A 23,075-nucleotide genomic window follows, 5' to 3' on the forward strand; every position below is an offset into this window, starting at 1 on the left:
TGAGTACACACACGCATTTGTATGGTAATGGTAAACCTTTAAATGTTACACTTGCCCTCTCGCTCTCGCTAGCGTGCGCCCTCTTCGAGCTGCTAGTGAAGCGAACGTGCGCTCTCGTGCGTGAGAATGCGCTCGCTCGCTGTGCCCCTCGATGTGTGTGTGTTTGTGTGTGCTTGTATGTGTGTGTGTATTTGTGTGTTTGTCGATGCCTGTCAAGGTCAACCAGTAGCGCAAATAAAAGCAACAAACAATACAAAAGCAACAATTCCCAAGTAGTTATAGAAAACAGAGGGGAGGCAAGTGAAATAGAGAACGATAAAGACAGTGAGAGGGGGAGCTGGAGAGGAAGAGCGAGCTCACATAGAATCAATTTTTAGCGTGTACATTTTAACGGCAGTTTCACTATTTTGTACTGTTTCTCGTGTCACAGATATATGCATATATACATGTGTGTGTGTGTGTGTGTGTGTGTGTGTGTGTGTGTGTGTGTGTGTGTGTGCAGCTAGATTTACATGCAGACACATGTATGGATATGTATGTGTGTGTAATTTATTTATCGAGAACCGATTGCATGTTTATTGTTCGGTTTTGTTGTTGTTGTACTAAAAATACAAAACAATTGCACTGCAGCAACAATAATAGCAGCAGCAGCAGCAGCAACAGGTGCAGCCAGGTGCTTGCAGTATGCAAATCTATACACACATTGATATTTCTCATGAGTGTGTCTGTGTGTGTGTAGGTCTGCGTGCACATTTTCTATTTTCATAAAAACCTTTATGTCTATTGATCAAGTCAATGCGGTTTTCAAAGTTTCACAGCCTTACGATTGTGCTCAGGTGTAAATACAATGTACAGTAAATACTCGTGAAGAGCTACTGATGTATGTATATGAAAGTTGTTAAATAACTAAAATGAAGTAAAAAATAAATAAATTGAAATTCGATTTTTTAATATTTTATCAATGGCTATACCAAACTTTGTTTAGTACCTGCATTCCACAGCTCAAAGTGAATTCGAATTGATCGAATTTATTGCCGCAGTCGATATATGGTCAATCAGTTCAGTGATTCACGCTTAATTTATGGCGCACAGACCACACCCAAGTCCAAGTTCAAGTTGATTAAAAATAAGTCAATAGTGATCGTGCTTATTTATATATATATATATATATATGTACATATATGTATAGATATAGATTTATATTACATAAATGTATGTGCATATATTGATAGAGTGGGGCAATCTTATCGATGTGCAGTACAAGCATTTTTGCATACTATTGCACACGGTACTGTACCTGGGCTATCGGAACAAGGGATCGTATTGAAGTGTGTTTGGCTTTTCTGTTTTTTTTTTTTCTTTTTTGTACGATAAGCACGCCTCAAGCAGTTGACCATTTAGTTAACACTGAGGTTAACCTTGACTACGACTAATTATGTAAGCACATAATAATAATAATAATAATAAAAATGTGCCTGGCCTGCGCTATCTGACATTAATGTGGGGGGCTGTCCATTCCGATATGGATTTCGATTTCAATTTCAATTTCCCATAAGGCAACAAGTCGAGTCGCATTGACGCATTGACCATATACAGTTAGCTCAGCTGCAAAATGTCATGTAAATACCCTGTAAGCAATACCTACTGTGCGCAATGGATGAGCTAGACTTCAGTATACACCTGTTGTAGAATGCATAGAAAATAATTGGCTAAAGCTTTGGGAAAATAAGTAAAAATATTGCAGTCGGGCGCCAGTGTGTATATCAGGTGTATAGAAATAGAGTTTATACGACATAATCTGATACTTTGTAATTGAAGTGAGCTCATCTGGTAAATAAATTCTGGCCATATACAATGCATTTGTGACAAGTGAGCTAGTTAGTTGATTAACTGACTGATTAGCTAATTGAAGTGCTGTGACTGTACACATACATATGTACATATATGGCCACACTCATATACAATTAATAGCGCGTGTTGCATAAACAGTGTTCGCCTGTTGCACATTTTGTTGTTGTATGCACAACAGCAGGCAGCTCGCGCACGCTTTTTGAATGCCATTGAACGCATTTAAACGAAAATGCCAAAATCACAGCAAATCAAGTCCAAGTTTGTATTGCTTCAACTCACTCACACACACAGACACACACACACAGACACAGAGAAACACTCACACACTCAGTTAGTTCAGTTTCGCCTTTTGAGTACTCGTTTTGTAGCTGCTGCTCATTTGTTGTTTTCGGCTTTGTCAGCTTCATTAGCTTCATAAGGTTTGTCACCTTTTCCATGTTTGCGCCAGCAAAATAGACAGAGCGACACCCCAAGTAAATACGAATCAGGCAAGTGTCGTCTATACTGAAGGCACTCTTATGACGACGACTTGTCGATTCTCTATATATGATGAACAGATGATATATGGATATTCAGGGGAGTTATCAAAGAGTCAAATCACGTTTAAACAATATGAAAAGTTCTTAAAATTCCTTATTTACTTTGACCAGGCAAACACTCTAGACTATTTAATCGTTAGGGTATTCATATAGTATGGTAAACATGCCAAATCGCAAAATCAACATCGAGAACTCAATTCGTGTGTTTGTTTTGTAAATAGTTTGAAGCATTGAATCGAATGCTTGACTCTAGAGCTCACTCCGTGTTATTGGACTTGACGAGTTGAGGTCTATATATGGGTCAATGTGACAAATTTGATTATAAAGCAACGACAAAAAAAAATTAAAAAATAAAACCAAACAAACAAAAATAAATAGTCAAATCAGTTATATACGTATAAATTTAGTTATCAAACGGCGAGGCTAGTTTCAAATGCAAATACCCCAAAAAAAAAAAAATATATATATATATGTATAGATATAAAAAATCTAAAGCGACCTTCACAAATTGTTCTCTTGGGCGTGGCAAAGAGTCTGAAAAGCCAGTTCTCGAAAGTGTTCTAGTTTATGGCCAAGCAAAAATAGAATAGAGTTTAGATCGGCCGTAAGCCCAAGCCATTTGCATATGAATGATGATATTATGCTGGTCTTAACAGCAGCTCATCAAAAATTATCTAACGCGATAGATCAATAGAAGAAGAGATGCTGCAGCCATTCATATCTAAAGAATTTGTAGCTGTTGAGATTCATTTCGATTTCTATATAATCGGTTAAGCTCCTTTACTCATCTGAAATCCAGCTCAGCTAATATAATTGCCTTCAGTTGAGTTGATCAACAATGAGTGGCTGTAATCTTTTCTCTCTCCCTCCTCCTTCATACTCTTTGTATACAAACTGTAGTCGGTCTTCGTAGATGTGTATTTTTTTAGCCTTTGGCAAAGTACCAATTCGAAATACTATATCATATAGAGCCATTAAAAGTGTACCGAAATATTTTAATTAGCTTGTACAAGTAAAAAATCTTAAATATATTTATATTTATTTAAGGAATGATATTTTTATTGTCATTGAAAAATATTTTATATATATATGACTATATAATATAATTCATATTTTAAAATAAAACAAAATCAAAGAAAAAAAAAAAAAATAACAGTAAAATAAAGAATATTAAAGAAACAAAATATAATAAAAAAAATAGTATAAATAAAAAATAAAATAAATAAATAAAAAATAAAATAAAATAAATAAAAAAATAAAATAAATAAATAAAAAATAAAATAAATAAATAAAAAATAAAATAAATAAATACAAAATAAAATAAATGAATTAAAAATAAAATAAAAAAGAATTAATTAAAAATATAAAAATGTATTAAATCACCTAAAAAAAAGAAAATAATTGAAATAAAAAATTATAAATATTTTTAGCATGGGGAACAGTAAAAAAAATAAATAAATAAAAAAATATAATATATTACAATAAATTATATTATAATAATTTTATTATATTATGGTAAATATGATACAATATAGAGAAAATCCTTTAATCATTGAATATTAGGCTCTAAGCCAGGCAACTGAAATAGACTCACTTACGCATTCCAGAGAGCTTCTCTGGTATTTTCTATAAATAACAAGTTTTCAAATTGCGGCGAATACAAAAAATGAAAAACGTTCGTAAATAAATCCAAAATGCAGACTTTAAATCAAAAACTCAAAAATAAGTTAAGAGAAAAGTATAATGAGTACATCGCAATAGGGCATAACCGACTGCAACATACGCATTCATCGTTCTTTAAAAGCTATATAATATATATAAGGAAATCTTTATTTATTTTTAAATAATGAAATTTTTTTAAAATAAAATTAATGAAGCATGCTTAGGCCAGGTCAACAGAAGTCGTCAGATGCCAAACTGGTAGAAGATAAATTGGTGTATATTATTTAAAAGTCTTTGGCTAATCAATATACTCCTCCTTTGGGTTCATGAACGAGCATTGAATCATCTAAACGCTGACGCTGAGCAATTTAATATAAATGTAAACAATATGTGCATGTACGTAGGTATGTATCGGTGTGTGTGTGTGTGTGTGTGTGTTGGTTATGTGTGTATGTGTTGTGTATGCAAAATGTTAACGGCTTTTCAGCGCTGTGGTTATGTGTGCATAAAATTTGATCGCCTGGCTTGTTTGAAATGCGATCAATCTTTCGGCCACCAAAAGCAACAATGTGTGTGTGTGTGTTTTTTTTTTTTGGTCTTTTGGCCATATACATGCACATAACAATACACATGCACACATACAAATATGTATATATATGCATATATCTATGTGTATTGTGATATCCGGCGCTGAAACTAAACAACGCATCGTTTTTACATTTGAATTTTGTATGAATCATTTGATTTTTTATACCCTGTAGCCAATTAAAAATGAATAAAAAAAAACAAAATAGAGAGACAAAATATATAAAAGCGAGGGTAACCATAAAGTTGCGCAATTATATGCAAAGCAAAACAGTTGACTTCAAATGGATGCTACCTTTTTATCTGATCGACAAGAATAATGGATATAGGTGTTTTGTTAGCTGAATGCGAAATTGTTCTTAACTTCTAAGGAATTTCGTTAATATTTTTATTTTTTTGTGAGCTTACTGAAAAAAGAAGTCATAAAATATAAAGTGGAGGGTATCTTTCGTTTGAGCATCATCGAGTAGATCACTTTTGATTTTCGTTTGTTTTTTTCGTTGTTGGCTTTCAGCTAGAGAAATCGGTTTTTGCCGCCCCCTGCCGCATGGCCAAGAAACCAGTTTCGGTTTCTGTTGGAAACGCCGCAGCTTATCAGCTACAGAGCTACAGCCACAACATTCTTCATCTCTCTCACCTGGGCTGCTTCTCTCGCCCGCTCTCTCCGTCTCTCTTGCTGGCACTCTCTCGCGCGCTCTCTCTCGCTCTCTCTTGCGCTCTTTCACCGCCTGTCTGAGGCGAGCAAAGAAAGACACGCACAGATACAAAATACAGAATGATCGATTAGCGGCGCGTAAGTTACTTTAGATAAGCCATAGAAGTGGCGGTGCTTGTTGATTGACAAGCGCTGTCTACCCTTCGCACCTCCCCCTTCGCCCCCCCCCCCCCCCCCCCATTGCCAGCATTTACACTCCCCATGGCATATGACGCACCTTTAGCTGGCTGTCGAATTGTCTAACTGCGGGTATCGCGGCTCCGATCACTATGAGGCCTCCCCATTGGATACTAAAATGCGTGTACGTATCTCTTTAGCCGGGCTAATCAGTGCATTAGTCGATTAACAATTACGAGATCTGACCCCTTCCCAAATACCACCATTTCCCAATTTCCCAATTTTCCAAGTCACTTTTACCCTTTGGTCTGCATTTGTTGTTGTTGTTGTGTGTGTGTGTGTTTTTTTGACTGATTTGTCAAGAGGTAATAGGTGTTTGCCTTTGGCTTTGTATACGAAAACCTGCCAAAAATCTGGCAACTGTTAATTGTGTTGAACAAGGCTACCCGCTGGGCAATACTCTACAGATTTATAAAAGAAGACGCTTGCTATTCGAAGCATGAATGTGATATAAACTTCCTGAATTATCGGAACCTAAAAATAAAAGCAGACTAATGACATTTCTCTTTAAACTTCTATATATTTACTACTAGCTCGAATATTAGTTTAACTTTCAAGAACTCTGTATAGCTTATGATGTTGTTGGAATTGCCTCTGAGCCCCCATAAGACAAAGTACCGTTACTTGCAGCATGCGACGTGCGTTTGGTATCTGTTGGTCGTGCACTTTCGAGTAGAGTGCTCGGCTCTTTGTCTTCTTCTTCATGGTTGGTTTTTGTATTTTTCTGTGAGTTTATTAAGTTTGCTACCCACACCTGACAAATCGCGTATATGTGGCGTTTCTTTCGTTTTCTTTTTACCTGTTGCTTTGGCTCGGTTTTGGGGCACAGCTATCCAAAGTGTGCGACAGACACGCAAGGCGATTGTTTGGCTCATCGTTTTTTGTGAATTGGTTGATTTTGAAGGTGTCGAGAGTACCGAGAGTGCGAGTGGATATATACTCTATGTACATCTACAATTATTTATTTGCTACATATATTTTTTTTGCCAATATTTTATTATTTGCTAGTGAAATTGACAAAGAAACGATGTATTACAGCTATTAGCACTTTTCAATGAAAGTAATCGATAAATGTCTTTAGAGACTTAAGCTGTAGAGACACAATTATCTTCAATCTGCAAGCTATATACTAATTGATATTTAATGATTTATGGCTCTCAGCTATATTCGATATGTGTTTCTATTGTCATTGATCGATACTTATCGATTTGTGAAATCATTTTAGCATGTGACACGCGCAAAGTTGGCTTGAACTCTACGATTACGTAATGCAATTCTATTTGAGTTATCGATAAGACACACTTAGAGGATATCATCATTAATAATCAGTCTTAAATGCGCATCGATAAGTTAGCCACCTGAAAGCGAAATGCCACACACAGGCCAAGCCAAAGCGATTGATATTCAGTGCTTGGCAAAGAAAAGCCAGGTTAAATATTTACTCGTACGCCTGCTCCACATACAAATACAGATACGAATGCAAATGCAAACACAAACACAAACACACTTGAACATATCAATGATGTATATATGTATGTGTGTATTTCTATATGCCTATGTATGTATTTGTGTTTAATTTTTGCACTTATCGAATTTCGCACTTGCACAGTCGTATCACTTGAGCTTAAAGAGTTTCGTTTGCCTTACGGCAGCATTATTTATGTTTCTGTCATAGCGACAAAAAGACTTTTGGTTTTTATGACAGGTCTGCAAAAGCTTTTTGGACAAACTCTTTGCAGTTTTGTATTCTATTCTGAAACGAGTAGCAAAGTAAATACACACACACACATATATATATATAAATAATGTAATCTCATTTGAAAGATAAGATAATTACAATCTTCAACTTAACAAAGTTCTAGGCATTAAAGGCAACCCAAAACTAAATTGTGTACAAAAGAATTCCATTCAAAGTGAGTCGCTTAGCTCGACCAAAAGCAACAACAACAGCAACAACAACAACAGCGACAACAACAACTCAAAGAAGTTGCTTCTGCGAAACGATAAAAAAAAGTATCTTTTGCCTTATACTTTTCGCTTTTGAAGTTGACAGACAGCCAGCCAGCCCTTGGCTACCAAGAGCCAAAGCCAATAACGAATTGACGAAAGCAAACAGATGCCCAGCGAATGCGCAATTAGATTCATTTAAAGTTAACCAAATCAATGGAAACTAACAATGCAAAAGAAAAAAAAAAAAACTTTGCCGTTGGGCTATAATTGACACGTTCAAGATCCTGAAATAGTTTAACAGCTTCAACTTTAGTTCTTAACTAAAATATCTTCTATATAGCAGAAATTCGAGCAGTACATAATGAAGTATCAATTTATAGATATAGTATAGATAAAGTATAGCTCTACTCTCTGGATTTGGTCCAGGATACAGCATATATATAACAGATGTCAATTCGCTAGAAACACTGAAATACCTTTAGTATACATTATATATAACATAGTTTTTATTCCCTATATATCTAAACTTCCTTCAATAGAATTTCTAATATGCTCTTCTCACTTTCTGTATGCTAAATATATAATTGCTTTTAAAGCGCTGCCAAAAAAATAAATGTCTTCTATAAATTCATTAAACTTTTTAATTTTTTCACTCTTTCCATTCGAAAACGTTTCATCTTTATAGAAAAGTCAAATAAATTCGTTAGTCAATGTTTGGCATAAAATTAGGAATTGATAGACGCTCGAATATGCGTCGAAAGCAACAAGAAAATTTTCTAGTTTTTTTTTCGTTTGTGTTTTTTTATGCAAACTTTCTAAACAACTTACTAAATTCTATATCAAAGAATATGCGAATTGACATATATATTTTTTTAAAACTATTAATAAATTTGAACAGAATTTTAAACTTGGCTAGAATCAAGATATAAATCAATGTAATCAATCAATTTGTAGTATTCCTTACTTAAAAAAAAAAATATTTGCAATTTATATTATGTTGCTTACAATGAATTTAAAAACTTGAAATTTCTGATAAGATAGATTTGTTGTTTTTGTTTTCTTGTATTTGCGCTGATAATATTGTTACACTTTCGATTAGATTAAGGCAGAGGCCTAGACACATACACATCCAAATATATCTCTATATTTCTCTGAACTCGACGTCAGCTTCGCATTGTTAATGATGCACTCTTTGCAAAAGGCATTAAAACACTAAAAGCTAATCAAAAAGCCGAGCCAAGAGCGGCAAACAAACTTCTTTTAATGTGAAAGTGACAAATGCTTTGGACGGACGGACAGACAGACACACAGACAGACAGACATACTTATTTAGAGAAAGATGTGGAGAAAGAGAGGTGAGAAAGAGTTGAGTCTGGCCGGGCATAGTTAAGCTTCACCTGCTCGATAATAATGAAGTTGGATGCTGTTTGCTGTTGCTGTTGATCTTGTGTGTTAGTCATCCCATGATGATGATGATGATGATGATGATCAACAACATTATCACCTTTAGTGGCATCCAAAAGACATCGGCTCATAAATATTAAAAGCCAAATAACAAGAAAAACCATATGACTCCACAATCTCTGGCGGCCACGCAAAGTACAATGAACGGAGTGAAATGATAAAACAAAACTATATATATACACATATATACTATATATAAATATCTATCAGACATAAAAACCTTAACAGAGAAAAGAAATAAATGCACTCTAGACCTAAACTACGAGATATCCTGGAATCAAGGCTGGGTTTTTACTCTACAAATCTCTTGAGCAATAAATAAAGGGGAAACAAATTTGTATATCGATAAATATATATACACTATATATATATATATAAATATAAATATCTATCAGACATAAAAACCTTGAGAGAGAAAAGAAATAAATGCTCTCTAGACTTGAACTACGAGATATCCTGGAATCAAGGCTGGGTTTTTACTCTACAAATCTTTTGAGCATTAACTAAAAAAGAAATAAATTTGTATATCGATAAATATCGATTTTAGATCATTTAGGCTGCATAGTAAATTGTATGAGCTACTGGCTTTTATAGGAAACTGACTATAATCACTAACCAGATAGTAATAGTACTCCCCTATATCTATTATGAGCCTCGTTACACACCCATGTATAATAGGGTAGTTCAGTGTGTATAGGGTATTATAATTGTTGCAGTTGTTGCAAACTGATGTCAAACAACAAGAACGCTAAACCCTTTGCCTTGTCCTTGGCCCCAGAATGGTTTACTGTCTTGGGCATGGTCAACACACCCAATACACGCGGCGAGCCGGCAGAAGTCCGTCTTAAGCCGATTTGTTGCAATTAAAACGTATAAAATATATTTGTTTGTCCCCAGTGACCCAAGCGGCTTTCGGGGCGTGGTAATTGTAGACGACGAAATGCACGCCCTGAAAATATGTAGCTGCGTGTGTGTGTGTGTGTGTGGCTATAGCAGTCGATGCATGAAATGTATTTTGTACAATGTTTATTATAGGATCAAATATCTCGATTCATCACAAAGTTGAAGCTTGTAGAGAGAAAGAGCGAGAGAGAGAGAGAGAGAGAGTCGTGGGTTTTAAAGGGCTGAATTGCAATGTGAGTGGAGCAAGTAGACGTATCAGATACCCTAAATGTTTGTTAACAACAAAGAGTGCCTTGATCGGGAGTACTCGACTAGAAGATACCTTATTATTAAAATTATCCCATCACAGAGCTTGAATTCAGAGAGGAATAGTAAAGAGTCAAGATTTTAGATACATCAAGTAAGAGTGCTATGGTGGGGAGTGCTAGACTAGCAGATACCCCGAGCCCCGCACAGAGACGTCTATTGTTATGGCAAATCGTGTTTAGATCGTTATCGTTATTATGATAATCCTGACTTGTACTTAACTTGTTTACATATATTTCTAGGCAGACCATATTTAAAATTGTATATATGAATATTCTGCAATTAAGTTTGATTAAATTTTCTTCAGTTTTGTTAATTTTTAATCGCTCGCAAATCAGCGACAATTGGAGCGAGCAAGTTTTTGCTTCGTGTGCTTAAAGTCTATAATCAACTTGCCAAACAAGTAACGCGGCAAATAGCTAACTAGTTAACTACTTAATTATAGATGTGGTTGTTGTTGTTGTTGTAGTTGTTGTTGTTGTTGTTGTTGTTTTGTAATTTCTACAACAACAACAACAACAACATCAATTTAATTTATTATACAAATGCGATGACATTTGCATGACTACCAAAACACACAACAACAACAACAACAACAACAACAACAACAACAACACACACACACACAAATTATTTCTACAGTCAGTGCAAAGCGACAGCTAATTGTGACATACGAACACAGATTGCGTCTGGCATAACTCTCATTCACTTAGTCACTTATTCAGTTTGCCAAAGAGTAGAGGCGTACACACACGCACACGCACACACACACACACACACATGCATAAACTTTGAGCATGAGGGCTTAGACCGAGTAATATCCAAATACGATTTCGTAAACCATATGCCAAAAGTCAGTAAAAATAATTTGACGAAATGAAACAGAGAGGAAAACTAAGCAAGTCGACAGAAAGGTACTCTATAGATCGAATAGATTTGGTGTAATAACAAGCAGCACTCTCATATTAATTATTATAAATATATATAAATTTGTTTAAGTATAATTAAAATACAAAAATATTAAAAAGAAAAAAAATATATATATTTACATATTTATTATACCATTATATCATACTATATACTATGTAATAATAAATATGAAACCGCTTTGAATTTTCTTTATCTTAAATACGAAGGTATTTCCTTTGTTGTTGTTTCTATTATAGTTCCACAAGTACAATAGCTAAAATGTTTCAAGTTTTCAAAGCCAGCTGTACAGCTGTTAATTGGTATTTTGTGTTATTGATAACACGGCTAACGGTATTTCAAAAAAAATAAGAATCCTAAATTTAAGCCCAAGAATAACACATGTGAGCAAAACTTGATTAAAATGTGATTCCAGGAATCAAATTTTGGAGTTATACTATAATTAGAGCAGGCTTACAGAATATACTTTGAAACAAATTTGCGAAAAATTTGAAATAAACTTTCTTAAAGTTAGAAGCTCGAAAATCTAATTTCGTTTCGAATATGAAAGCTGATGAAAAACCTTCGAAAAAGTTTTCTCGGCTACTAAATTCGGTTGGTTTGTGTAATTTACAGCTTCCATAAAGGGCATGTACTTCAAAAATGTATATATACACATATACATATATGTATGTATATGTATATGTATGTATAATAGGGAAAGATGCACACAACAACAAAATGTTAAAACAATTTTCTTGTAAACAGCGAATAACATTTCCGCATAAGATATACACACAACACACACACACTGAGAGAGTGAGAGAGAGAGAGAGAGATGGGGTGAGCGAGACAGAGCAACAGATCTCTGGGAATTTGTACTTTACATCTTTCACCATGTTGTAAGTTGTAACTTGAACGTTTTGTTGCTTGTAAAATTTGTTGTTGTCATTGTCATTTTGTGAATTTAGAAACTATTGTTGCTGTTGTTGTTGTGGTTGTTGTTGCTGCTGATATTTATCCAAAATGTCGAAATAAGCGCAACAATTCTGTGGGCTCGCTTGAAATATTTTTATTAATAATTGGTCAATTGGTAAATAATATGATATGGCCAACAGATGCGTGCAGTTCGTGCCAATGAATGAATGTTTCAGCACTTGAGATGAAATGGAATGAAATGAAATGAATTGAATTGAAAGAAAACCAAAAAGTTGAAAATTTATAATAACAACAAGCGCAGATATGTGTATTTAAGTATACAAAAATCAATTGTTAAAAATAACAAAAGCATGAATTTCAAATATTCCGATAAAGGGCTCTGACGCAAATGCAAAATCGAATCAATATTTCAATATGGTATATGTACATACATATGTACATAAATATGTATAAATAAATTCGAGCATTTATGCAATGCAAAAAGAATATTGCAGAGCTACGCATGGAGAGCCATATATGATCAGTGTTGGTAAACGAGGGTGCGTACTTATTGAACTTGATTGAGGAGGTCCATCCTTACTGACTATGCAATAAAGTATATAATACATTTATCAGTGTTGGTAAACGTGAATCGCTGCAGACCAGGCATAACCAGGCTGAGTAGACAGTGTTGGTAAATGTCCAAGCTGGTTGAATGGAGAACAAATGGGCTAAGACCTTGCTTGGTAAACCCTACTGAGTAGATAACAAACAAAAAAATATAACAAATACTTGGCAGTGTTGATAAACGTGTGTTAGCTGTAAACAATACAGTATTCATATATAACAGATGATAATGGATGAGCTTGATATCCATAAAACTGACTGAGCTGCTCACCTGCTCAAGCCTCCTCAAACCTGAATCATGCAAAATTTGTTTAAAATACCAGACTCGAAACGAGTTTCTGTACAACACTTCAATTTGACAGGTTTCTAAGTGTAATATCTTAATAGATTGCAAGCGTTTTAATTAATATTGTACATACACATATGTGTGTATATATTTTGTTGATTATTTTGTTTATTTCTAAAGTACGTCATTAACGCTCTTAAGATATTACGTATATTATGGGCTATATAGATAATGTGATCAATTTCCATTGAAGCGATTACGAGATAAGTTGATATTTTGGAATAGAAGAGATTGATAGGGCTTGTAAATAAATTATTTAAAGGCATTTCAAATAGTGGATGCATTGTAAAAAGTGCTTAAAGTATTATAAATAAATCACATAAAGATATATTGGATATAAATCACTATAGAACAATTCAGCAATCAATATTCCTTGATTGACATTTTCAATTACAATAAATTTACATGCTTAGGGAATTTTTCAATTAATTTTTATCGATAAATATATGCTGATAATATCTCATTAAAGTCCAAATATAGCCAAAAGAAAATTCTTGTCGCTTTTGTAGCGCAAGCAACTGCAACAATAAATACATATAATAATAATAATAATTATATTTAATATTTATTATTATAATAATGCATTAATTTCATTAAGTTTATTACTGAGCAAAGTTCACTCAATGTTGGCTCGGGCTGTAGAAATATATATATGATATACGTATATATATGTATATTAAGAGACATTTGTAACAGGCAAAAGCATGAATAATGCAAACTTATGGCTTGTGTGCACAACTAGTGTATAACTGTAATATAAGTATATAGCATCTGTGTGTGTGTGTGTGCATATTTATGACAGCAGCCTCTTATTTGTATTTTGTCGCGTATTTATTTATTTCTCTCAGTTTGCTTTCATCACGAACTCCAGCCACACACACGCGCACCTACACACACGCACACCTACCTAGTCACTGAGTGTGTGTGTGTGTGTCTGATAATCGCAAGTGCAGTTGCTTATACACACACACACACATACACACACGTGCCAGAGCCACAGCATCGCCGCAACGTGGGTGCGCCAGCTACATGTTACCCCTTCTGCATGCATCAGCCCTGCCAACGCCCCTCTTTGGGCACGCCTCTGCCACCCCACATGCACACACACAGCCACTGCTTCTGCACGCTGTTTTATCCCAATACGTGCCATTGCACAAAATGCAAAGTTTTCACCGATTTCTTTCTTTATTTTCATACACACATATACACACAGTTTTTTTTTTTTTGTTTATATATTTTTAATATTTTTCTTTTGTATAAATATGTAGGTATTTGTATGTATATATATATTTAATGTTTTTTTTTTTTTGTTTGCATTTTCTATACGTTTTGATTTTGTTGATGTCTGCGCATTCGAATTGCGGATTTAACAACGTTGCGATATTAACTCTGGCTTCCTCTCTGGCTCTCTCCGCACCCTCTCTCTCTCTCTCTCTCTCTCTCTCTCTCTCTCTCTCTCTCTCTCTCTCTCTCTCTCTCTCTCGTTGTCTCCCTATCTGGTTTTATGCAACTTGTCAACATCTTCAGAACTCTCCCAAAAACAACAACATTTTTACAGTTTGTTTATTATTATTATTATTTGTATTGTTTTTTTACAACAAAAAACATTTTTGTATGTTTCATTCGATTCTTTTGTAGTCCTATTCGTGCTTCACTTTCATTTTCTGATTCTATCATAGCAATGTCAATAGAAAGTTTTGGCAGATCTTGTGTAAAACATGTCAGAAACATATGTTTTTGTCCCTGATTTTGAAAACTTCTGGTTGAGTCTGAAATGATTCTCTTGTGTCGCATTGACTTTCAGAATGAAAATGAAAATAATTAATTAATTAATATCCAGAAAAATAACTAATAAATAAATATTGAATATGCAGTATTCTCAATAATATTCCAGTAATGTTCCAATACCCATTGGCCTTGATCTCATATCATATACATTTCAATTTCAGCAAGTAAAACCAATATGCTCATTTCATTTCCATTAATGAGTATTATAATATACTTATAAGACACTTCAGCCATACAAAAAATATTAAATTGATACAAAGAAATTTGCTTTTTGATCTGATCTAAAGTGCAATCGCAATATCGTAGAGCTACGAAAAGATCCCAATGAAATTGACGTCAGTGGGAAAGAAAAAAACAAAACGCTACACACACACACACACACATGCATATATATTATACACATATACACACGCACAGCCCATGCAAATAAAACAAACTAAATTTCCTCAAGTGTTTTAACAATTAGCACTTCATATAAGTAACGGGACGGCCTTCGTCTGCTCTCCAACAATGATATCAAACAAAAACCAAAAAATAGACAGAAAAAAAAAATACTACAACAGTCTTCAATGGCCATATTTCCGTTTCATGGCAAGAAGAAGAAGAAGAACAACAACAGCAGCAACAGCCGCAACAACAACAACAAAAACAATAACAAATGAAATTTACCTTCTTTATTTTTGAAATTAGTGCAAATGAAGGCAGCGCAATTTAACAACAAAAACTTTCCAATTTCTTTATATGCAGACACATTATTTAAAAAAAAAAAAAAAAAAAAAACACATAAACTGAGCAAAATAAAAACAAATGAAAAAACATAAAAAAAATTATATATAAATATAAAAAAAAATAGATTGAAATAAATTTTTTTATAGATATTTCATTATACTTTGTTCAAATATCGGAGCACAAAATTAGTAGAGATAATTTGTAATAGACAGATACCCTGTAATTTGAGAATACTATAATATATAAATTATAATGAATACATACATGAATATGAATATGAATATGCCTATGGGTATAAGTATGAATATGAATATGAATATGAACAAGAGTATGAGTATGAGTATGGGTATGAATTTTGAGTACGATTTGAGGAGAAGTATGGATATAAATATGAATGTGAATATGAATATAAATATGAATGTGAATATGAATATGAATGTGAATATGAATATGAATGTGAATATGAATATGAATATGAGTATGAATATGAATATGAATATGAGCATGAGTATGAGTATGAATATGAATATGAATATGAATATAAATGCGAATATGAATATGAAAATGAATATGAAAATGAAAATGAAAATGAATATGAATATGAAAATGAAAATGAAAATGAATATGAATATGAATATGAATATGAATATGAATATGAATATGAATATGACCATGAGCATGGGTATGAGTATGAGTATGAACAATGAACAATGAACAATGAATATGAATATGAATATGAATATGAATATGAATATGAATATGAATATGAATATGAATATGAAAATGAATGTGAATATGAATATGAATATGAATATGAATATGAATATGAAAATGAATATGAATATGAATATGAAAATGAATGTGAATATGAATATGAATATGAATATGAATACGAGTATGAGTATGAGTGTGAATACGAATATGAATATGAATATGAATATGAATATGAAAATGAATATGAATATGAGTATGAATATGAATACGAGTATGAATATGAATATGAAAATGAATATGAAAATGAAAATGAAAATGAATATGAATATGAAAATGAATATGAATATGAATATGAATATGAATATGAATATGAATATGAATATGAATATGAATATGAATATGAATATGAATATGAATATGAGCATGAGTATGAGTATGAATATGAATACGAGTATGAATATGAACAAGACTATGCCTTTGCATATGAATATAAGTATAAACAATAAATACATATATAAATATATATACCCACTCTTTGGCGAGTGTATTTGGGGGGTATGCCCACAAAGATGCGAGAATATCTAGACTAAATTTAAATATGCGGCTGGCAGGCGAGCGGCGGGTATTGCTGCATGCATGTGTTTCTACTCAAATTTGGCGCAAAATGTGTGTGGCAACAACAACAACAACAGCAGCAGCAGCAGTAACAGCAGCAACCACTGCTGCCGTCTCCGGGTCTGCCCAGAGCAGCAGCAGCAGCAGCAGCATCAGCAGCAACAGCAGCCGCAGCGCCTCTGACCAAATGGTTTTTGAGCAGACGTGAAATTCTTTTCAGTTCGTACGCTTCATAGATTTTTTCCAATGTGTACCAAGTGTTTAGCGTTATGCCATGATATGATATAGCACCACTCACACACACATATACACCTATACATCTCTTGGCGGCATTCTTTTATCACACTTTGAACCAAAAAAAAAACTTAAATACATCTATCTCTATAGACATATGTATATACATACATATATACATATGTATATCTGTGTTATTGCTAACATATTTTAGAGAATTGTTTTGCGGTTTATCTGGTGGGTGACTAGTGTCTAACAGGTACTTGCTTCATCCAGGTAAACATGCGCTCGTATTGCTATTTATAGTTGAAAATCGAAAATATTGTTCGGATTTTAGGCATAGTTTTCATTGATATTTGTGTGGATTGCATTTGAAATGCTGTTCAATATTTACAATGTTTAACACTTCTTCTTTTTGTTTTTTTTTTTTTGTAAATAGATCAATGAACTATGTATGAGTGTGTGTGTGCTGTAATTTGTTAGCGATGTTTCTCTTTGGAAGTCGAGAACTATTTCAGATTTTGTTATAGATCTTTTGAAACGAATTTAAGTGATTTATGTTAAACAACTTCCTCAAATATCTTTTATCTTCTATCAAATTTGCAGTTTATTTTAGCTGGCTGAAAATAGATCTATTTATATGGTATACTATGAGCCATAAATGGTCTTAAATATACATTTTATGTACTTTTTATAGAGTTTCTTACTTATCGTAGTATCTAAGTTTTTGTTATAGAAATTGTTGGTTTTGATACCGCTCGTTTATTGAAAATGGGTATACTGACTGTGCGCAAAGTTTTTAGATGAGTTGAGTTCGGCCCAGCGAACCGTTCTCTAAATCAGTCATAAGTAGAGGGTATTCTAACCTTTCATAATGGATGTTTTTTATAGTCTTCAAATTGTTTTATAGGAAAACAATTCATATATGAGATCATGCCGCCATCAGATCCGAGAATGGCTCAAAGAATCGCATATCTTATCGAAAAACATGCTTGTAATATAAATATATATATATGAATTTATATAAATAAATATATGTATCTGTGCGTCTATACATACATATATGTATATCATTTTCTATATCGCTACTTTTGGTTGGCTGCACACCCCGTGTCCACAGCAAGAACGATCACAAAAGATTGCCCTAGTTTGGGCATGGAGCTGATGTCACGGTATCGAAATGCCCCTGACTTTTAGTGTATATAAAAATAGAGATTATTCAAACTGTACTATGAGAGTTACGCCGGTATCAGTGGTAAATAGAAAAGTGAGAGTTTCAATGGGCAATGCTCGACTATGAGATACTCAGGCATATGCGGAAGTTTGTAAGACCCGATAATGTTACGATATATACAAGAGATTATTAAACGATATTTGTGCAGATATAACTCATTTTTAATTTCTTAAATAATCGCAGGGTATTCTATGTATTCAAGCCCATTTATTATGATTAATGTTTGCTTTTTAATTATAATCTGCTCTTTATGCATGTCGTGTGTACACACATGTGTGTACATATGCCAAAAGAAACTGAATTAGGTAAATCCTTGGCAAACATCAAAAAGAAACAGCAACAGCAAACACACACACGCACACATACACACACACACGCACACACGCACACAGAAGACACGCTCGTCTGTATGGGCGTAGATTGTTTGCTTAGAGCCAAAAGGCAACTCTATTTGAGCATATGTATACATATGTATATCTGTATGGGTGTAGGTATATATGTAATACATATGTATATGTGTGCTGCATCTGAAATGGACGCGCGCGCGTAGGTAATGTCAGCTTAGATATTCAATCTTGGCCATATAAAGACAAAGTCAATTAACTAACTGAACAAAAGTCCAAATTTCGCTCTGCAGAAACCAGAAACAACAAATTTAATAAATGAAAAAAAAAAAAAAAAAAAAACAACTGTGTATTTATTGTTGTTGTCTCATGTGATAATGTCATCGGCATGTCTGACCACATTTGGCAGATATTTCATATATTTTCCTCTGACCCACTAACTGTTTTGCATAAGCCAAAGCCAGCATAGGACAACATATCGGAACAGACAGACCATGGACCACATTCGTACTGTAAATATATCAATAATAATCTGCGCATATGTTAATGACTTAACAGTCTGTAAGAATGTTGATAACATTAAGCGAATACGTTAACGATGTGAATATTCTTTCTGTAAATATTATAAGAGTGTATGTTAACGACTTTACATTTCAATAGGAATAATAATAAGAGAAAATGTTAACAGCTTAACATTTTTCAAAAATCTGCTAATTTTGGCTTGCGAAAATTCGCACAAGCGATAAATGGCTGGAAATGGATGAAAGCTGAATGTTTCTGTGAATTGCTGAATTTGGCTGGCTTGGAATATGCTTGGAATATATATGTACATATATGGTATATAAAAATCTCTCTTAAAACAAATAAATTGCGATTGTCTATCAAACGTGGCTAACCAAAACTTCGTACCTTCCTTTCTGTCAAGTTGTAGCAGTAGCTCTTACTGCTGTTGCATACGAAATTTCCGCTGAATGCATAAACCCAAATAACATTTAAGGTGAAATCTAGTTAACAACAAGTCGACAAATCGACGGTCATGTCGAAACAAGAGATTGTGGGCAGAGGCGGGCAGTCAGTCAGGCAGGGGGCGTGGCTAAGGTTTAGACACCATACAACCTTCGATTGGGTGAAGGGCAGCCGCTGTGGTAGTTGACCAAAATAATTGCAAATGAAATTGAAAAAGTAAAAGTGCTAAACAAACAGTAAACAGACAGCAAAACCAGTCAAAAGAAAAAAAAAAATCAAGCCAATTTAACATTCAAAGCGTACCTTTAAAGTTTCACAGTTGCATTCATGTGCAAATTAACTTTCAATTAGTTACAACAACAACAACAACAATATTGAAACTGTAACAGAATTTTGTATGAGCCACTGAACCGCTGAGCAAAAAGTCGAAACAACATGGCTAACCACACCAAAAGCGCCTAAACTGAGCAAGCTAGCTACGCTGAAGGATGAATACCCTTTATCATATGTGAGATTTACGTATGAAATCAGATTTTGATACTCGTTCAACGACTAAAACGGGAGTATATTGGTTAGCTGTACTTAGGCCAGAGAAAGAAAGAGAAACTGGAAAGATTTACTCGTTGACATTCCAGTCTGATAATGTGCTAAGATTTTAACTCAGCTACCACGAGAGGCGTGGCAGCGTTATTATTCAAACTGCTTCAGAATTGATATAAACTATATATTTATATATGTTCTTATACACAGCACAATATCTCAATATCTATCTATCTCAGTATATTCAATTTTTCAAGACTTTCTTGTTAGACAAACGTTTTAGGATTGCTTCCATGACTTCTATGCAGCTTTCAGCTATTATAGAGTATAGCAATGTCAATAAGATTCCGCAACAGCTATGTACATGCGACTGAGTACTGAATGCTGGACCAGAAGGCCTACTGATAAATTAACAATATTATGTAGATAAGATGTATAATATTATCATATCAAGAAGTACATATTTGACATTGCATTCCCAACTAACAGATATGTTTATCAAAATTTCAAAATATGTATAGAGTAGATATGAGATATGAGATATGAGATATGAGATATGAGATATATAATTATCATCTATCTTTGAGCATCCCCTCTTATGCGTCACGTATAGCGTTACAGAACTATAACTCCCATTGTAAGTGTAGCCAGTGGAAAGAGAGAGAGAGAGGGAGACAGAAGAAGAAAAAAAGCAGTTCAAGAGACCCAAGCGAACCCCAATAAACCCAAATACCAAGCAACGCGCTCAACTGCTGCTGCACGACAAGTGCGCCAAGTGCCAAGCTCCAAGCCGCAGTCGAATTCGAAGTCCAAGTTGGAGTCGAAATCGAAATCGAAGTCGCCGTCGCCGTCGCAGTTGGAGTCGAAGCGATTGTGAATATTGCGCCAAATTTGGGTCATTTGCAAAGGTTGATCGAGCGGCAACGGCAACGCTACGGCAATTGACTACAAAAACAAAACAAAACAAAACAAAAAGCTTAAAAAGAAAACGAAATACAAAAAGCAGCACCAAAAACAAAGTTGAGAAAACGAGTCAGAATGAACCAGACAAGATACCTCGCACTGCAGTTGCCTATGGAAAAGTATCGATACTAGCTAATATATCAAGTTTAAAGTAAATTAAGTACAATTAAATATATACTATATACTTATATATAGAACAGATTAAGTTAAGTTCTTCACTCAGAGCTCATCATTACTTTTATAGGGTAGCTCTGTTTGAGTATAATGAGACGAAAGATCTCCTCAACTGCGCTACTTGACGGCGTTGCCAACAATTGTGACTTATTGTTGTTGTTGTTGTCGTTGTTGTTGTTGTTGTTGCTTAGCTGCTATGACTCATTGCAAGCCATATTAAAGCTGTGGCTAAGGCTGAGGCTGACGCTGGAGTATCGAACGAAGAAGAATGCGATAGAGCCAGAGAAAAGTGAGACTTCAGAAGATGCCATGGCAAAGATCAGAGAGAGAGAGAGAGCGAGCGAGAGCGAGATGAAGTGGGCGAGTGAGAGCGAGAGAGAAAAAGGCAGACGACGCGTCGATGACAATGAATGCGCCATAAATTTGTAATTTCTTACTTTCTTGCGTGATCGGTTGTTGTTGTTGTTGTTGGTGTTTTCGTGTTCGTTTTTCTATTGCTTTGCTGAGTTTTGGGAGTTGTTCTCGCCTGGTCAGCCAGATAAGGCAATGTAAGATAAGCCCGTTTCTATGAATGTATGTGAAATGTGCATGTGTGTGTGTGTTTCAGTTGACCCTGAACAATACACTCGCACACACACTTACACACAGTCCGACAAATTCCGTCATGCTTACTAATTTCTTTTCATTTTCATTTGGTTGACTTTGTTAATGCTCTTTAATTTCTATATGGGAAGCATCAATATCAGCACATGACAATTGCTACATACATATATGTACATATACATACATATATATAAATAATTTTTTTTTTTTTTTTTGACATCCGGTGACGCAGTCCTCAAGACACAGCAAAAACATGAACATATATATATTATATAAAAATATATATAATATATATTATATAAAAATATATATAATATATATTATAGTTGTGCATGTACAAATAAGGCATATCAATTGTATTTTTATTTTATTTAATTTTATTTATTTATTTTTTTGCAATTTTTGCTTTAATTTGTATTCTGATTATCAACAGTAAAAAATAAAAAAAAAAAATAAGCAAAAAATAAAATAAATTGTACCTGAAACAATGCATTGACAAACAAAAGTATATATAATTTGTTGCCTTTATTAATTATATATGTGTCAAACAAATATACATACACATATATTTATATATGTATTTTGTATACGCACATACATATGTACTCCATACAAAAGGCATTGTCAAGGTCGTCGTGGTTAGTATTGGCGAATATACAACAAAAAGAGAGAAAGTGCACGTGAGTGTGTGTGAGAGAGAGAGAGACAGCAAAGTGACGCTTATATCAAGCCAGATTTCCAGCTAGATTGTTTTCACGCTAGTATCTCTTGTCTATATATGTATGACCGTTATAATTATGGAATAGGTTTATTGTATAAATCATGCCATATACATATATACAAGCAGACATAAATTCATATATGTATATTTTGTATATATTATTTATATGTCTATGTGACATTCCCATAATATTAGTTAGTTTTACTCTTAAACCAAAACGGAATACATACTATATAGAATAGTTACTAGTTTTGTACATCTGCTCCATTCTTTGTCTAATTATTTACTCCCCTATCTCTCTTTGTGTGCTTCTCTCTCTTTCTTGCTTTCCTGCTTCTCCTGTTTCTGTCTGTCTTAGTCTTATTATCTCTTACTCGAGCAGTTGCTTCCTCCCAAACATTTTATAAAATACATATACATATATAGCTTATAAAAATAATATAACTAATAATGTGTGTTTTTCTCTTTTTTTTTTCATTTTAGGTAAGCTGACGCTGAAAT

General features: G+C 33.8%; 1 protein-coding gene and 1 long non-coding RNA gene across 3 annotated transcripts in view; both read left to right on the forward strand.

The window, feature by feature from the left end:
- Positions 1-23,075, forward strand: part of Graf (GTPase regulator associated with FAK) — a 63,939-nt gene that overhangs the window by 2,574 nt on the left and 38,290 nt on the right. The window lies entirely within an intron of this gene.
- LOC149090634 (uncharacterized) lies at positions 6-4,843 on the forward strand. Its single transcript, XR_016197388.1, has 2 exons — positions 6-460; positions 503-4,843. It is a non-coding gene; the product is annotated as an uncharacterized LOC149090634 (long non-coding RNA).

The sequence above is a fragment of the Drosophila navojoa genome, chromosome X, assembly GCF_054131105.1.
Source record: "Drosophila navojoa isolate 15081-1374.11 chromosome X, UAZ_NAV_1.0, whole genome shotgun sequence".
Taxonomy (NCBI): Eukaryota; Metazoa; Arthropoda; class Insecta; order Diptera; family Drosophilidae; genus Drosophila; species Drosophila navojoa.